The following is an 18,170-nucleotide window of genomic DNA, read 5'->3' as shown; positions in this document are numbered from 1 at the left end:
GAATTACTGCTAACTTTCTAAATAAATGAAGGTGTGTTTTACATATTAAAGCAAAAACTGTTTATATTGTTTTGCATACTGAGTTGTGTGAAACTGTAAATGAAAGGAAAAAATTTCACGGAAAATACTAAAATAGAAATCTGCCATAGAAACAAGGATGCTGTGAATTTGTGTGAGTTTGGTAGAGGGTAATTGAGTGCTCTCCTGCCTGCATAAAGTGTGGGGCTGGGGATCTCTTCAGGTGTTTTTAACCGAGAAGCACACCACTCTGGGTTAAGCCGGGTTAGCCACCAAAACTTGCTAAAATTTCAGCTGCTGCTCCTTTCACTCAAAGAGTTGTGTAGTTGCTAAGCTTCATAGGACTTTGTGGAAACATTTGAACTTTGCCAATGTAGGTGCTAGGAGCAGGTGGATGAGGTCAGGGGGCATCAGAGGTTTGCTTCAGTGGCAGTGCCAATTTTAACTTACAAGACTGTCTGTGCACTCTTCATTCATCTTGAGTATGGAGGCATCTTGCTTTTGAGTTGTTTTTCCTTATATTCGTACATTCTGTTCGTTTACTGTATAGCATGAGACACCTGTGGTCATTTTAATCTAATAAAATCATCAATTATTTCAATGTAATGTAAGTGATGTACAGTCGGCCAGTTTGTCGCAAAATAAACACAGACAGGTTGGTCAGGGCTCAGACGGGAAGCGAGTTTAGTGCTTTTGTCCTCAGCCTCTTTCTTCTCACATAATAAAATAATTTCATTTCAGACCAATATTTCATGTCCACTTATTTATTTGGTAAGTAGCAGTCTGACAATCATCATAGGACAATAAACCCCTTCAGGGTGACATCACCTTATTTTGCAGTATATATGTTGGGCGATATGGATGGTTATGGCACTGTACTGTTGTAATGTGCACCTGCACTGGCTTCATAAATGTGACAGAATTGGCAATTGTCCTTCTTAAAAATATTGCTAAATATCACATACTGTGTATAATGTTGCGAAATGAACATATTAGAATAAAGGAATTTAGTGGATCTTGCAAAAAATAATGTAAAATGGTTAAGTAAAAACTGTTTAACAGTAAGCTACCTTGTGATATGCATTACAAAAATTGTTAAAATACAGTATATATATCTTTTTTTTTACTGTGAAATACTGAAAAAAAAATTGTGAATGGCTTTATTTACAGGAAAAACTGTTATTTAACTAGGTAATATGTGTCATTTTACTTTGGATGTTATTAAAATGATATTTTTTTGTAATAAGAATGAATTAGGTAACATATCAGTTGTTTTTCATTTTTAAATAACTAGTTAATTATTTTACAAACATATTCTCAAACATGTGCAGTTCAAATATGTCAGTGTATTAACATTATATGTAATGACATATAATCTAATGACATAAAAGCATTGTCAGGTAGCATGTCACCAAAATCCCGCCTAATAATTCTTGTAACGCCATTTGCAGCAACAATTTTGCCACATTATTTATTTGTTTGTTTGTTAAATACAGTAAAGTTCTGCCATTTTGTTTTTACCATAAAATATAAAGAAAAGGTCTAATCTAACAGTTATTTTCACCCACACACACATATTATTATTATTATTATCATCATTATTATTATACAGGACATCAAACTCTTCTGCAGTATGCCCTGTCCCCTATGTTTTGGGCTTTGGTAAGTGTTAACTTTTAGCATGCAAAATAACAGCACTTCCAAGCTCCTCGGTGAGAATGAACTTCGCATCCCGAATGAAAACGTAAAACAGAGCCAAACCCATGAGCTGCCTACAGTCGCTATCATCCAGAGACACGATGATGACGACGAGCTCGTGGAAGTCATTCATCAGGGTTCGGCGTTAGTCATGGATGACCCTTCATTTATCACTGATCCGGTGCTGGATAGACACATAGCGCACTGATTGGACGCAGCGGGGGGACCAGTAGCGCTTCACATCCACCGCCGAGCTAGATCCAGAGCTGAGGAAACACACTCTTGCGCGAATTATCTGTACTCTCGCAGCGCTTTCAGTTAGGCTTGCACGCGCGCACTCCCGGCTTTGTTGTATCTCTGTGAGGAAACAGCGGCTGCTCGTGTAACTCCGTATCTCGGTGTATCCGGACGGTGTCGGCTGATATTCGGCGTATACGCACATCAGCGCTGGACACATCGATCACCCCCGACCGATCTCCTCCGTTTGCTCTTGCATTCAGAGAGTCTGAGTGAATCTCGCGCTCTCCGGACTATATCGTTTGGACGGGAGTTGCTGTTTGAAGCGAGTTGAGGAGGACTTGTTTTGCAAGAAACATCTCTCTGTTTTGTCTTTCCCTGAAGAAGTTGACCGTCGTTTAGTGAAGTTTTCTCAATGGGATGCTGAAACACATCAACAGCAGGTAAGAAGCCCGATGGCCTCAGCATGCGCGAGCGCTCATTTATACACTTAATACTTTTTTACCCTTTTATAGAGACAAAACAGGTCAAGGCAGGTTTAATTTAATTTTCATTTTTAAAGCTTGCTTTAATTATTGTTTTATTCTTAGATTTAAAAAAATCAAATTATTACTCCTGAATGAAAATTAATATACGGAGAAAATGAGCTCGTCGCTTGAAATACATTACTTTCGGTATTTATAGTTTAGTTAAGCGCATGTTAATGTAAATAATATAAAGACAGTAGGTGCACACAGGTTGTAAATGTGTTCACGTGCGGTGTGTGTAAGCTTCACTGTATATTTTTAAGAGCACCGTGGTTTTATTAACTTCATCTACTTGACGTCTCCGTTGTCTTTCAGTGAAATGTTTAAAATGTGCGGCACAACAACTTAAAATGGTGTCATAAAATATCAGTTCTTAACTAAACACTTCTGACAATTTACATGTATTTACAGTAATGATGTTCAAAATGAGCAGTGTACTGCATGACAAAGTCAGATCAGTAAAATAAATACAAACAACATCGTATATATAAATTAGATATGAAAATAAATAACATAAGAATGCCAGGCTACCTGCATCTATAAAACTTAAAAATGCAAATCTGTAACTCATTTTCTATGAATCCTACTGTGTACGATTGAGTTTTACAACAATGGCAATAACTGACATAATACAAGTATAGATTATGAAAGTAGTTATTTGACTGTTACAGTATCCTGTGTGAACAATATTACAATATCTCACTGCTCATGTGTTGAAGTTGTTTGTGAGTGTTTCATACAGACCTGCTTTAGAGAGAAACTACTGTGTACAGCATCAACTAATTCACAGTGTGCTGACGATGTCTTAAAGTAGCTGTTTTCCAGAAAATCTGTGATGGTTAACTTCACCTAGTCATTTTTTTTTTTTTACTACAGTTCTTATCTCATGTTTGTTTAAGCTTTATTCTCAGCTCTGAATGATTAATTAAAAGCATTTAAAAAGCTTAGCTTATGCTTATAAACAAATATTCTCTCATAACCAAGTTTTTGAAAGTATAAAAGTATGAGACAGTACAATTTCACATAACACACTCTGGCAGTTTTTTTTTTTATATATATATATATATAAGAGTGTGTTTTCTGAGCAGCTTTTTTCTCTTATATTTTTCAGAAAATTTTTTAATATTTATTTAAATATTTGTTTATTTTTTTCAGACAAATTACATCATTTGCTTTGGTGACTTTAATGGCAGTAAGGGTGTCTCTAAATTACTTATAATGTCAAACTGATCTGTACATCATTGAGCCAAACCTCTAAAGCACATCATGGATTGCAGACTACTCAAACATTTATACAGTATTCCGAAAAGCAATAAGATAAAAAAAAAGGTTATCAGTTAAATTTTTCTTATGAACACATACCTGAAGGTTGTGTTTCGATAGATAAAGAAGAAACAACCTGACGTATACACACACACACACACACACACACACACAGACTGAAAACAGTGTAGAAGGGAGCATGGTGCTGAGGTATCACCATGTACTGTAATTGCGCTGAAAGCTGATACTGACGATAGTGATTGGTGAAAGATTCCTGGCCCATCCTAAATGGTCTTTTGTTTAAATGTTAATGTATATTGCCCGCTAAAGTCACGGACATCAACGGACATGGCCACCCTTTGAATCATGGTTCTGGACTGCCCTCCTATATTCAGTTTTTTTTATATATATCTGTGTTCAGAAACATGTTTCAGTCTCCTGGTTGTTTTGACTGGTTTAGGCCTTCTACTGAAGGTTTTGTTGTGTGATTTATTTTGTGCCAGTATTTCTAAGCACATATCTGACATTCTGTTTATTAGAATTCTCTAGTTCAGGTCGGTCAGGTCAATTTGATAGTGTAATCCGTGACCCAGTCATTTATAGATGCACAAGATGTTTGAGATACAAATATTGGTGTCTTGTGCAAATTAGATATGACTTACTGTATATAATAGTGCAATTTTTTATATGAATTTGTATACCTATGCCTGATTTACTTTTTTTTTTTTAAACAGAAATATTTGAAAATGTATTTGCAGGGAAACTAATGTATTATGGGGGATGTATGTAATAATGCGAGGAGAGATTTAGCATTGTGTGTGTGTGTGTGTGTGTGTGCGTGCATGCTGAGAGACCTTTGACTAATCTGAAGTGTAGCTGAAATAAATTTTTGATGTTGCCTTGAACTTGGCCTTTGTTCACTTGAGAGACAGGGAGGGGGGAAAGAAACAGACAATGGAAAAACTTGAACTGATTTTATTATTTCACATTAAAGTTAGAGTGATCGATAGGAGCACTTTCAAACTCTGAAGTGTCATTTATATCGTGACAGAAAGAGTTTTTTTTTTGTTTGTTTGTTTTTGTTTTTTTTAGAAGACCCGTGGCAGGCCGAGGCTTGTGGGACGGAGAGAGCGTGCGCATGTTTGATCTCAAATCAAATAAAGGAGCAAGAAGGCACCATTTGTTACTGTAATGATGCTAATATTGTCACATATAGTGGTCCTCTTTCCCTCATAAAGGCCAGTACAGATGTTATTGGCTGGGGGTTGTCATGGTAATGGGATTCACTGAAGGTGGATTGATTGACAGAACCTGTCCAGTGTGGCCAGATGTTTTATCATCTCCTTGTTGCTTCTGCTTTCGCACCTGCTTAAAAGTCAGAATACATATCATTTCATTATTCAAAGCCCAATTAGTCAGCATCTTCGTTTTAATCATTCCCTGTCAATGGGAGGCATGACAGCTAATTGCAGAAACATTTATTTTCGTGTAATTTCATTTTCAAGGCAATACGACTCTTAACATGATTAATAATCATCAGGAGCACAGTGATTGGGAACAGATAAATAGGCATTGTTGTTTTGACACCGGTGTGTGTTTGTGCATGTGAATGAATGTGACTATTTGTATCTCCACACTTCCTTTCTGATGGTATGGTACTGATTCACCAGCTTGTTAAATGCAGTGCATGAACAATTGGGAGTCGGCATTGCATGTACACACACACACACACACACACACACACACACACACACACCAACGAGGCCTGAATGGCGTGTAGCATTTGGAGTAGGCTCATTGCTGCCCAGCCATGCTTACAGATGGAGACGGTACACTAGTGTTTTTGCCCAACACCAACTCAAACCCAACACTAACTCAAAGCTTACTGACTTGAGTGCACATGCCAAACGACAGCCGAGGCCTTGTGCCTCTTTACAACATTCTTTTGTGTGCGTGTGACATAGGTGCATTGTAATGTATTGTGGAAGAGAGGTGAGGAAGCAAATAATGTTTTTGACTTGCGTGACCAGATGGAATGTTATGCGCAACCTATGCAAGGCTTAATTAAAATGTCACATGGCAGCTCGAGCGTATTGATGTGCCGCTGTTGTGCCGCTTTAATTGACACTTTGAGGGATGCACTTTCACTCGTCTGGTAACGGTCGGAGTGTGCTAATATTTCAGAGAAGAAAGGAATTGTCTGTGTTTAAGACCCATCCCCTTGACCTAGACTCTTTAATGCAAAGCCTTTTCTTTTAAGTCTTGTCACTCTGATTTATGCTGAACTCCTCAATGCATTGAAAACACAGAAAATACTTCAAATAGGATTATACGCAGACACACACACGGACGCACACTCTGGTTGGAATCCACTCTTTAGAGCCGGTCAAAGCTGTAAATAGTTTAGAAATGGTAAAACGGATTGCTAACTGTCTAATAATGCCATTACAGACAAACAAAACAAATCCATTCTCATGGAGACTACCAAAGAATTGTTAGGCAAGTGTGACACTACTGTACTGGACACCTTTTTTCATTGTCGTGTCCCACAAGACAATGTTGACTTACCAGCATAGTGTTCAGTAGATGGTGGCTGCTTGTGTTTGCTGGGAATTTGAGGAGAGCGGCACGGGTACCAGGAAATAAGAGGTTTGAGTCGGCGTGTGTGCTTCAGAACAGCTGGACAATGAGGGAATCAATTTTTCAACATTCAGTAGGGTTTTGTGTCTGTGTCTCTAGGTCGCTGTACTTGGCTGATCAGTTTATTTTTCAGAGGGGTGAAAGCCGCTCGCATCCTTCCAGAAATTCTTTTTCCCCTCCGCTTTTATAGAGAAAGAGTGGCGAATGAATAATGCCATTACAGACAAACAAAACAAATCCATTCTCATGGAGACTACCAAAGAATTGTTAGGCAAGTGTGACACTACTGTACTGGACACCTTTTTTCATTGTCGTGTCCCACAAGACAATGTTGACTTACCAGCATAGTGTTCAGTAGATGGTGGCTGCTTGTGTTTGCTGGGAATTTGAGGAGAGCGGCACGGGTACCAGGAAATAAGAGGTTTGAGTCGGCGTGTGTGCTTCAGAACAGCTGGACAATGAGGGAATCAATTTTTCAACATTCAGTAGGGTTTTGTGTCTGTGTCTCTAGGTCGCTGTACTTGGCTGATCAGTTTATTTTTCAGAGGGGTGAAAGCCGCTCGCATCCTTCCAGAAATTCTTTTTCCCCTCCGCTTTTATAGAGAAAGAGTGGCGAATGACCTCTCCCTGTGAGCCGCTATGAAAAATTCATGGTCTCGTCCCTCTTCGAGCCATTATGTCAACATCTAAAAATACTTTATTTCACACTGGCGCCTCTGTGATGGTCAATGATAAACAAACTGCAAAAACCACCAGCTCGAGTTGGTAACACTTTGGGATTGGCAAATAAATAGATAAAACTTTCCAGTTGCATCAAAAAAAGTTGGACGGATCTGGTGTGTTACATGCAAGCGTATGTCTTTTTGGTGAAATATGCAGTGCGACCAGCGCAGAAGACAAAGATTGTGTGAATTCTGTCGAGTGTGAAATAGGGAAGTAACCAGCAGCTTTTAAGATGGCTCCACCTCCAACCTTAAATCTGTTATGGTTTTTTTTCTCCCCTTCTTTTATCTAACAATGTTTTTGCCATCTTATGAAAACTTCCATCAGATTTATAATCGACAACAGTTATTATACAAGGTGGGTTTGGTGTTGTTATGCTGTGCTTTAGGATTTGCTGCTGAGTGCCCTCTGCCAACTGTCAAATTATGCGTTCCAAATAAATGATGATGGTAAAGGAGGAATGAGTAGTTAATGGTAGGTGATTCATAGAAGTATGTGTGTCTGTTTTTTAAGGCTTTTAGCTATTATTTAGGGATAGTTGAGGGAGATAGGAGGATAAGGATCAGAACATTACACAAGCTGGAGTCGAACCCAGAAATCCATCATTCATTCATTCATTCATTCAGTCATACTCATATAATGTGCCTTTACCAAATATGACTAGTATAAGAAACACCTGCGATTTTAGTTAACTATGGATTGCAACTTTAGAGTCTGTTTTACATTCATTACTTTCATTTACTTTACATTCCTTGACCTTATTACAGCTGTTTCTTAGATTATCTCATATTGATGTAGTTCAAAATTATGCCCAGTATTTATATTATACCATTCAAAAGTTTGGGGCCACTAATATATATATATATATTTTTTAAATGTTTTTGAAAGAAGTCTCTTATATTCACCAAGGCTGTATTAATTTTACCATTAAACAGTAAAAACAATAATATTGTGAAATAGTATTAATATATTTTCATTTATTTTATTTTTAATACATTTTAAAATGTAATTTATTACTGTGATGGCATCACATGATCCTTCAGAAATCATTCTAATTCTGTCTTTTGTAACATTATAAATGTTTTACTGTCACTTTGATCAATTTAATGCTTCCCTGCTGAATAAAAGTATTACTGTAATTTCTTTCAAAAAAATGACTGCCCCCCAAACTTCTGTAGAGTAGTGTGTGTATGTGTGTGCGCGCGTGTCTCTTTTATAGTTCTTTTATAGTTCTTCTTTTTTTTCACAAGGTTAGAAATTCATTCCTGACGCACTTGTCCTTTCCTTTGACTAAATGTGTGTCCTAGTCCTCTGCTTCGTTTGTGTGTACCTGTGCGTCCTTCGTGGAATGCTGAATTTGGATTGGCTGATGGCATACCTGCCGTCAGACACTTTTATAGAGTACGACAGGTCAGTCATCTGTGTGTCCGTACCTTACAACACCCGCCTTACGACGCTTCACCTTTTAAGTTCTCTTGTACGCCACTCCACTGCAGCGGGCACAGCGCAGGACTTCCCATCTCAGGCGGTCTACTTCTTCTATGACCTCTTAAGACCCTGATTCATTGGACTTGAGAGGCAGGTACGCTTTGTACTCCGTTTTTGTTGTTTATCATGATTGTATGGCCTTTATTAATAAATATGTCATATGTTTAGACTGTTAAGATTTACTAGTGTGAAATTTACAGGTGAATATGTTTAAAATGCTTTCATTGCTAGCGATGTAATGACATTTTTTTTGCTCAGTGATAATTTACCAGGCAATAAATGATTAAAGGGAAATACTTATTTGAGCAAGTCAGTGGTCATAGTTCACCAAGTGCCAGATGCTGTGATATTTTATACTTCATTTTTCCCATTTTGTTATCATGTGTCCTCCAGTATCTTGTTGGGCATCCATATTTTATGAATGCCGCAGTAAATAAAATGGAGGCTGCTGTGTGTAAGTGTGTGAGGATGTTTGAGGGAGGGATGTAAACATGAACCGTGCTCTCCTGTGGCGGAAGAGGGGTTCGCGCAAAGGTCTTTCTGGTTCTTGGTGAGACCATCAGTCTTCCCTTTTGTCACTGATACAGCCAATCCAAACCCCCCCTGCAACTCCTTTCGGCTTTCTTGGAGCAGATTCAGCATTCCTGCAGGCGCAGCTTTGTGACCAGCATGGCCAGCCCCACGTAACCTTTTAAGTCCAGCTGCAGCGTTCCACGGCAGATATGTTAATTAAGGAGAGGAGCAAGGCTTTTGTCTCCCGTGTCAGCGGAGACTGTGAGCAAGTGGGGTTTTTAGTCAAATACCACCTACTTGATCTCACATCGGCTCAGGTGGAAAGGTTGTGCCGATTTTAATTTGTTTTTTTTTCCACTGAAAAATAAATATTGAAATAAATTCAAAATTCTCGCTCACTTACTTTGCATCATTCTTTTCACCCCTCTCCCTTCAGCTGGACCATTTCTTTTGTAGACGCTAGAGCAATTTACCTTGTGATATGTTGCCTGAAAGTGCTCGGTGCACCGTAATTTACCACATAATTTATTAGCTCTTTTTGCTTTTTTTTTTAGAGCATTAGCTCTAGAAATTGAAACAGAACAGTCCTCTTGATAGCTTTCTTTGGATTAAGATCACGGAGGTGGAGAGGCCAGAATAAGGGATTCGTCTTTCTAATGGCTGTGATGAAATTTTTTTGCCACTGTTATTTATGTATGTTTCAACATAACTTTATGAGCACTTACTTTTGGAATGCAGTAACCCCCTTTTCCCATTAGTTTCAGCTTTACAGGAAGGCCCACTCAATTTTGCTTTAAATACCATATGAAAACCACCAAATTATAGAATTATATGCTCCCCTAAGTGAGGGGGTAAAAGGGGCTGTCATATATAATTCATGCTGAATGATTTCTGTAAAAAAGGCGTTTGAATTAATGCGAAGAACATGAGAGGTTGACTGCCTGCGCTGTATGCTACAGAACATGGCCGGTAGTGTCTCCGAGCTCTCTATAAGAGAGAGATAGGAGGAGGGGGTGAGAGACACATGAAAGACGTAATGAAGGTTAGTGAAATGGAGAGCAATACATCTTGCACATTGAGCTCGCTACTTGTTAAAGCGACAGGGCCTAACCAGAAAGGAATTTGCTTGATGGATGAATTTTACCCGTCTAATGGATACAAGCACTTGAAAAATGAAAACATCGATCCGTTCCCCAAGTTTTTCCATCCCTCTAATGAGAATGGGTGTTATGAGAGATTTTGAGAGGGTAGCGGGGACAGTCTTTTGCCCGATGATTCGGAGCACATGTATCTCGGGTTTCAGTCACAGCGCTGTCACTCTCTCTATTATATATATTATAGGAGGAAGAGAGGACGCTCGATTTGTCTTTCTATTGATGTGCAAATTCAGAATGGGTTAGATATTTCCTCTGTCATTTGAACCCCGTTAGCCCCCATTCAAAGCTAAACAAAAATATATTTTTCTGCTTGTTTTTAACTAATGGGTTGCGACCTAAAAATGGTCGGCAGGTCTTTTCCTATAGGGTACCAAGTCTCCTTATTTTTCCTTATTTTTATTTTATTTATTCTTTATTGTTATTTATTATGCCTTTTATTTATTTATTCATTAATTTATTCATTAATTAATTTATTTATTACTTTGTTGTCGTCTAAGGCCATCCGACCAGTCAGACTCTTATTTGAATAATAAATAAGCTTTCCATTGATGTATGGTTTGTTAGGATAGGACAGTATTTAGCAGAGATACAACTATTTGAAAATCTGAGGGTGCAAAAAAATCTAAATATTGAGAAAATCGCCTTTAAAGTTGTCCAAATGAAGTCCTTAACAATGCATATTACTAATGATAATACATGTTTGATATATTTAAGGTAGGAAATGTACAAAATATCTTCATGGAACGTGATCTTTACTTAATATCCTAATGATTTTTGGCATAAAAGAAAAATCTATCATTTTGACCCATGCAATGTATTTTTGGCTATTGCTACAAATATACCCATGCTACTGGTTTTGTGGTCCTGGGTCACAGCAAATACAGGTTTCAGCAAATAATTTTGCATATTTTAGGGCCTATGCTGTTGTGATATGATGTTAATATCAGGTAATAATAATAAGTGTTAATGTTATTGTTTTTGTCTGTATGATAAATAATAATTTAATTAAAAAAGTAATTTCATTAATTAATAACTTAATTTTTTTATTTTTTATTTTAACAACTATGCGTGGCTCCTGAGTTTCTAGACATTTCTCGTCAGGTATTAGTAATGTGTAATTAAATAAAATTATTAGATTTTTAATGTTTCGTTTTGTGTGAAAAATCATTTTTATAATTGCAGGAAATATTAAATATTGCTCTTAAAGCAAAAACAGCAAAGGACAACTGATGTAATGAACATACATGTATACTAGGGCTGTGTATCACCAGCAAAGTCACGATACGATACGTATCACGATACAGAGGCCACGATACGATACATATCACGATACGGGACTGCACTGAATTTCACCTCAGAAGAATTTTGTAAAACAGCTGTTTATTAAACACTGCATACCATAGGGCTGTTGCTAACTATTGGCAGAGCAGGCAGCTGACCTCTGCATTATGAAGGGCCTCCATAACTGTACCACAGTACAATAGCCTATAGGTAATGGCATATGTTTCATGTTTACATTATGCACTCCCCACCAGGTACAATATTCTGATTGTTTGTATCTTGTTTTTAAGCCCATAAATAATAATGTACTTGTTCTAATAAATGTATATTGTAATGTACTAATTCTAATATATTTAAATCATCTTTACATTGCTGGTAGGTTATCATTGCACAAATCAACACACTCTCCACGTTTAAAAAATAAAAATTAGAAGAGTTCTAAACTAATGCGCTGTCTTCACTGTACCTCACACACACACGTTTAGTCACTCACATGGACATGGTTACCAGGTTGACAAAAACATGTAACACACTTAGCAGATATTTCCGTATTACACAAGTGGGAAGCTCTTTTTCGGGGATTACGTCTCTTTATATCAGGCAACCCCGGTTGTGTTCCTCTGTCTACGGCCAGATTAAACCTTGTTGTAGCCTATATATTATGCTCTATTCATTATTTTTTAGAAACCTTGCCCTTTTCTACTCCGTTTTAAATGCTGCTCTTGTATTTAAATTTAGCGCGGTCCACTGCAGCGCACGTACCACAATATCGATACAGGGCCAGCTGTATCGATATTCGTATCGTCAAATCTCTGTGACGATACATCATCGTATCGATGTATCGAACACAGCACTAATGTATTGAGAAAACAACAATTGAGAAAAGAAGATGTTGTATTGCTTTGTATTGCTCTTCTGATAGTTGTTCTGTGTAACTAAAAATGTAAATAGAAAAAAAATCTAAATTCTGTTAGTCCCAATGGCTATTTGTTGCAGCGGTCACAGCTCTTGCATTCCTTCTGTACATTCTCAAAGCGCTTTATCTTTATCTGTCCTGATTGGTAGGCGATTGGCTGCGGTCACCGAGCAGACGGGGTGAGAGCGTGAGGCCATGATGATGATGGCGAGGGCGGAGAGACGTGAGATCCAGAGCTCACTGGGTGCGTGAGCAGGCCGGGCTGAATGTCACACACCTCGCCCCCTCCACACACACTTGTGCAGTGCTCTCATGGCACACTGTTAATTAATCTGTAGCTTCCAGCCAGACGGGCCCAGCTCACGCAGCCAGCTGGGAGATGGTTTAGACCGGGCGTGCTCTCCCTCTGATGGCTCACTCTGCTGGCATTGTCTGCCAGATTACATCAGGTGTGTGTGGGTGTGAGCCCTGCTTGTGTGGGTGTAGGTGTGTGTTTGTGTGTGAAGAAGGGGGAAAAAAAGAAAAAAAATAGAGTGGGGAAAAAAAACATTGATTTCCTGGTCATTGTACAACGTGTGCGAACTGTGAAATGTATTTAGAAGCACATGTGCGAATAAAGCAAAATCCCTCTGTGTGAGTTTTCTTAAATTTAATGTCATAAAAAGTATTAAAAAATTCATAAAATGGTAAAACAAACATAATGATAATTTTGTAAGCATAATTTTAATGCATCTTTTATCTCTCATTTGAAGAAGGATCAGCCAGATTCATTATCCTCCTTCATCAGATAATACTATAGACATTTCAAAATAAGAGTCCTGGTGTATTTTGGGCTTGTTTATAATTAAAAGTCACAAGTTAAGTTATTTTATTTATTTATTTTCTGGGCATTATTGGTAGTTTGGTTACACAATAAATTGTATTTAATTTAATTTCCATTTAATTCATAGGAAACTATTGTAGTTTCTGGCTGAGATGCTTCCCCATGGGAAGAAAAGTCAAAGAACATTATTTGATATGTACAATATATAGATTTTACCCATTCACTGAGAGAGACACTATATGACAAAGCAAGGAGAACTCAACCATTTAAATGCTGTAATTTTGCATAATTGACCATGCATAATATTAGTATGTAATTAAATGTAATAGTAGCCTCTGTAATTAAAATGAATTTCAATAAATAAAAATATTGTTAAAAATCACACATTATTTATTTTTTTGTAAAATGTAGTAGACCATTTTTGTTCCATGGGTAAGACGAGGATTTTCCACCTGGCTACCACCGCAAGTATATTTCAAACCTGTGGGAAGCACTGTAGTTTCCATTTTATCTTTATGAATTTAGTCAAACTTTATATTTCCATGTTATGCTGAACTGGATGATTGTGACAGCGTCACACACGGCGGGCTTGAGTGAGCGGAGGCGGGCGGGCTAGAGTGAGGAACGGCCGGCGGGCTTGCGGCAACTACATTTGACGACCCCGGGCTGGACTCCGCTTCGTCCACGGTGAAAGCCGATCCGGCGAGCCACAGTGCGAAGCTGATGTATTTCCTCAGCGACGAGCACGGATCAGCTCTAGGCATGTCGTCCTCTTTTGGAGGGCTAAACAAAGTAGTTTCGCTTTCACAATGAAACACACAGTGCCTTCACGTCATGGCGGCTGCGGCAACAACAATACTACAGCGAGAATAAAAGTTACGCCTTCGTTCTTTGCGTGAACATTTGGGCGGCGTTATGCAAATCTTCCCACATCGTGACGTAGAGATGGGGGGGCGTGTTAGAACGGGCCATTTTAGGTAGGCGTGGTTGACTCTTAACTTTTATAAAGAATATCTCTTTGGATTTGAGACTTTAGTCTTTGCAACTTTACAGATCTTCTTTATGCACAAAGAGCTTGTAACACTCCGAAGAGAAAGGAAAAATTTAAATCGCATCATATGACCCCTTTAACAAAATAAGGATTTTAGGCTGTATCTTAAAGCGATAAGCCAGTAGAGGCTGTATTTTACAGTGATTTTACCACAGGTAAGAGGGTTTTAGGCATGACAGAACAAGAGTATACATCATTATTAAATTCAGATGATATGCGGTCTGTGTGGCTTGAACATGGCTCATCCAGTCGGATTTTAGAGTATAAGAACAGAACGAAATTGGAAAAAAAAAATTGCAACTGCAATCCATAAAATGCTACTTCAATTTAGGCCCAGATTTCAGTCAGACTAAACTAATAATTTGTAATTTTACGTACAAATTCAATTTCAATGCTTTAGCCCTAATATTTTACATTTTCTCCAAAAGACCAAGGCAAAATATACAGTCGTAGCTTGACTACACTTTTTAAAAAAAATGCTGTAGCTCGATTATAACTATACATGTAAACGTACTTACTGTCCTTTGTGTTATCCATCAGTTAGACCTAACATCCCTACTGGTTTCCCACCCACATTCATTAAAGAATCAGAGGAGGTGCTGAACCGCTCGCTGGTGCCTCCAGCACCGTCCAGCCGTAACCTGCCAGTAACAGAGAGATAATTTCATCTGCAGGGTTCAGTGACTGCTCAGCGCACTCCTCTGTCATTAATGACGGAGTCCCATGTGAGTGAAGAGTGAAGGACAATGGGTACTACATTGAGCCAGTAGGTTTGCGATGCATTTGCATGGCACTAAGTGCATCTCAATGTAATTAAGATGGACCGCAGTAGAATGTACATTAGACTGTAGTCAGATACACTTTATGAGCTGAAGACACTGATTGCAGCCACATAATAATACAGCCGCTCATAAAACAACTATGTGTGGCTCACATGGTTTGACATGCCAGTCTCAACTTTCTTCTTGAACATCATAATTGAAACAAATTAGAGTGTTTTAACACTTGGTTAGTTGTAAAGGTCTTGACAACATTACTTGTTTTATTTTGTATTCATATAATGCTGAAAAGTGTTATTTTAGTATCATTGAGTTGCTATTATAGTTTTATTAATATTTTGAATTAGTTATATTTTAAGTTTTCATCTTTATTTTAGTTCAAATGTTAGTATTTTTTGTAGGTTGTTTTTTTTTTTTTTTTTGTTCTTTATTTTAATAAAGAAAAAGTTATTAACTACAAACAGAAATTCAAAGGTTTCCCTTCAGTGTTCTGCCTCAGGCTCAAGGGTTTAACCTGACCAATTTGCAATTCCAAATGTAAAATATAAAAGAAATTACAACAGAAATGTAACACTTTTGTTTTCTCTTAAATGTTTTTTAAAGCCCCAGGCTTTTTTTTTTCTTTACTTTTGTTTGTGTAGTCAACAGTTGATCCACATAAATGGGGTCTGAGTTGGTTATTTTAAAGCGACCTAAGTATGGAAATACTGTTACATGTTCGTTTTCGTTGTGTGGATTGACACTATCTAGTGCAACAATGAATTATTTTTATCCATTGTTGTGTTTTCAATGGTTGCCATGTTATATTGTTAATCAGATGATGCTTCCAACACCTGGACGAGGGTGTTGTTGACACACTCACTTTATATTTTACACATAACATGCATTATTGGAGCTTTTTTTCAACACCCATCATCTCAGAGGAGTGGTTTAGGTGACTGTGTCATATGTTGTGAGAAGTACATCTCTTCACGGAGCCTGTAACTAAAGAGCTTTCAACAGCCTTTCATCATTCTTGCCCCTCCCATGAGCTTGACTGGGCTTCTCCCGCACTCCCGTTCCCTGAAATGGAGTCTTCTGTTCCCCACACTTCTTTCCTGCCTGCATCTCTTTCCTTTCTTTCTCACCGTTGACATGGCGACAGCTTGTGAGCTACAGGTGTCCGTGCTTGCCAGAGTAATGGTGAAAAAGGACTCTTGTGCTCAGCAAGAGAAAATAACCACTTCATCAATCAAGATTTATTTATTTTTTTAAATCCTTCTCATAAACCCACACTTGGGATTTGAAGGTTTGCATCTTTTACTTTAGTGGTAGTGGCTGTATTCATGTCAAAAAGAGTAAAAGATAGAGAGAGACAGTGTCGTCCTCAGAAACCGCTGCACTATAGCGCAGTTAAATCAGCAACTATTAGCACACATCTTATTGCTTAATTTGAAACACAAACAACCCTCCTTTCTCTTTTATGGTGTCTCTCTGTCTTTCTTCACAATAAACCAAGAAATTCCTTTGGTTAAAAACCACAAGCAGAATGATATGATATATGTTGTTGTCTGTCGTGCAGCGGAAGAGTCCCATGGCACTTTAAAATATTGTTGACATCAACATTTCTGCATTTGTTCTCAATTTAGGTTTGTTTCCCCCCTCCCTTCTTTCGTTCTCCCAAGTGGGCACATTGACATTTTGAACAAAATCAGGCCTGCCACTGGTGCTCTTAGAGTAGTAATTAAGGGGAGGGTCTGCCATATCAGCGTTCTGATTCAGTCCTAAAAGAGTCACCACTTATCCTAATCTGTGGAGGCAAGTTTTGCAAAGTACACAAAAGTAGTTGACTTCTTTGCTTTGTGTAAGTGTTATCTGCAGCCATTGAGTTTAGGTTTGTTCTTATGTTCATCCTTTGTTAAGCAAACATTTGCTGCAAATTTTAAAAAAGAAGCTATGTTCCAAAACCTAGTGAGCTGCCTTGCTGCCCTCTGCCTACTGCCTAGGCAATATATTGACACTCTTGGAACCTTGCAAGTGACAGATTTGGAACACTCAACATAGGCAGCACCAAATACAGTGGACTCACAATTGATTTCAGTCGCATTCTTGTAGGCTAACAATAATCTACTAAGAAAAACAACTTAAAAATATAAACATTAATTATACACATTTGTTTTGTTTCGTTTTTGTTTGTTTGAAAGACAGTTGTATTCAGCAAGGGTGCATTAAAGTGACAGTAAAGATTTTTACATTGTTACAAAACAATTATATTTCAAATAAATACTTTCATTGCATTAAAGAATCTGGTAAATGACATCACAGTTTCCACAAAAATGTTAAGCAACACAACCCTTTTCAACATTGATAATAATAATTTAATAATAATTTCTTAATAATAAGAAATGTTTCTTGAGCAGCAAATCATCACATTAGAATGATTTCTGAAGGATCATGTGAAGTAATAATCACTGTTGAACATTAAACTTTGCCATCACGGGAATAAATGACGTATTAAAAAGAAAATTAAAATGTTATATAATGATATTTCACAATATTACTGTTTTTACTGCATAAGAGACTTTAAAAAACATTAAGACATTAGTATATGTAAATTTTTTAATTAACACTAAACTATTTTCTATAAATATGACTAAAATATTTTCATTTCATTTCATTTAACCTTTATTTAACAGGCAAGTCATTAAGATCAGGATCTTATTTACAATAACAGCCTGGCAGGATAATTAATGTCTCCTGAAGGACATACAAACATACATTTCAATACGTGTACAACACACAAGAAAGAGAATATATATATATATACAGTAGCCTACAATATATATATATATATATATTTTTTAGAATGTACATTAGACTGTAGTCAGATACACTTTATGAGCTGAAGACACTGATTGCAGCCACATAATAATACAGCCGCTCATAAAACAACTATGTGTGGCTCACATGGTTTGACATGCCAGTCTCAACTTTCTTCTTGAACATCATAATTGAAACAAATTAGAGTGTTTTAACACTTGGTTAGTTGTAAAGGTCTTGACAACATTACTTGTTTT

The 18,170-nt window shown here is 37.4% G+C and overlaps 1 protein-coding gene across 1 annotated transcript in view; it reads left to right on the top strand.

Annotated features, from left to right (window-relative positions):
- The first annotated feature begins 1,835 nt into the window (after nt 1-1,835).
- LOC107559630 (teneurin-3-like) overlaps nt 1,836-18,170 on the top strand; it is a 308,103-nt gene continuing 291,768 nt past the window's right edge. The window contains exon 1 of the mRNA XM_016243524.1: nt 1,836-2,396. The gene's annotated coding sequence lies outside the window, so the exon portion shown is untranslated. The remainder of the gene's footprint in view (nt 2,397-18,170) is intronic.

The sequence above is a fragment of the Sinocyclocheilus grahami genome, unplaced genomic scaffold (assembly GCF_001515645.1).
Source record: "Sinocyclocheilus grahami isolate Dianchi unplaced genomic scaffold, SAMN03320097.WGS_v1.1 scaffold693.1, whole genome shotgun sequence".
NCBI lineage: Eukaryota > Metazoa > Chordata > Actinopteri > Cypriniformes > Cyprinidae > Sinocyclocheilus > Sinocyclocheilus grahami.
The sequence above is the reverse complement of the archived record's forward strand: the minus strand, read 5'-3'. Positions and strand labels throughout refer to the sequence as shown.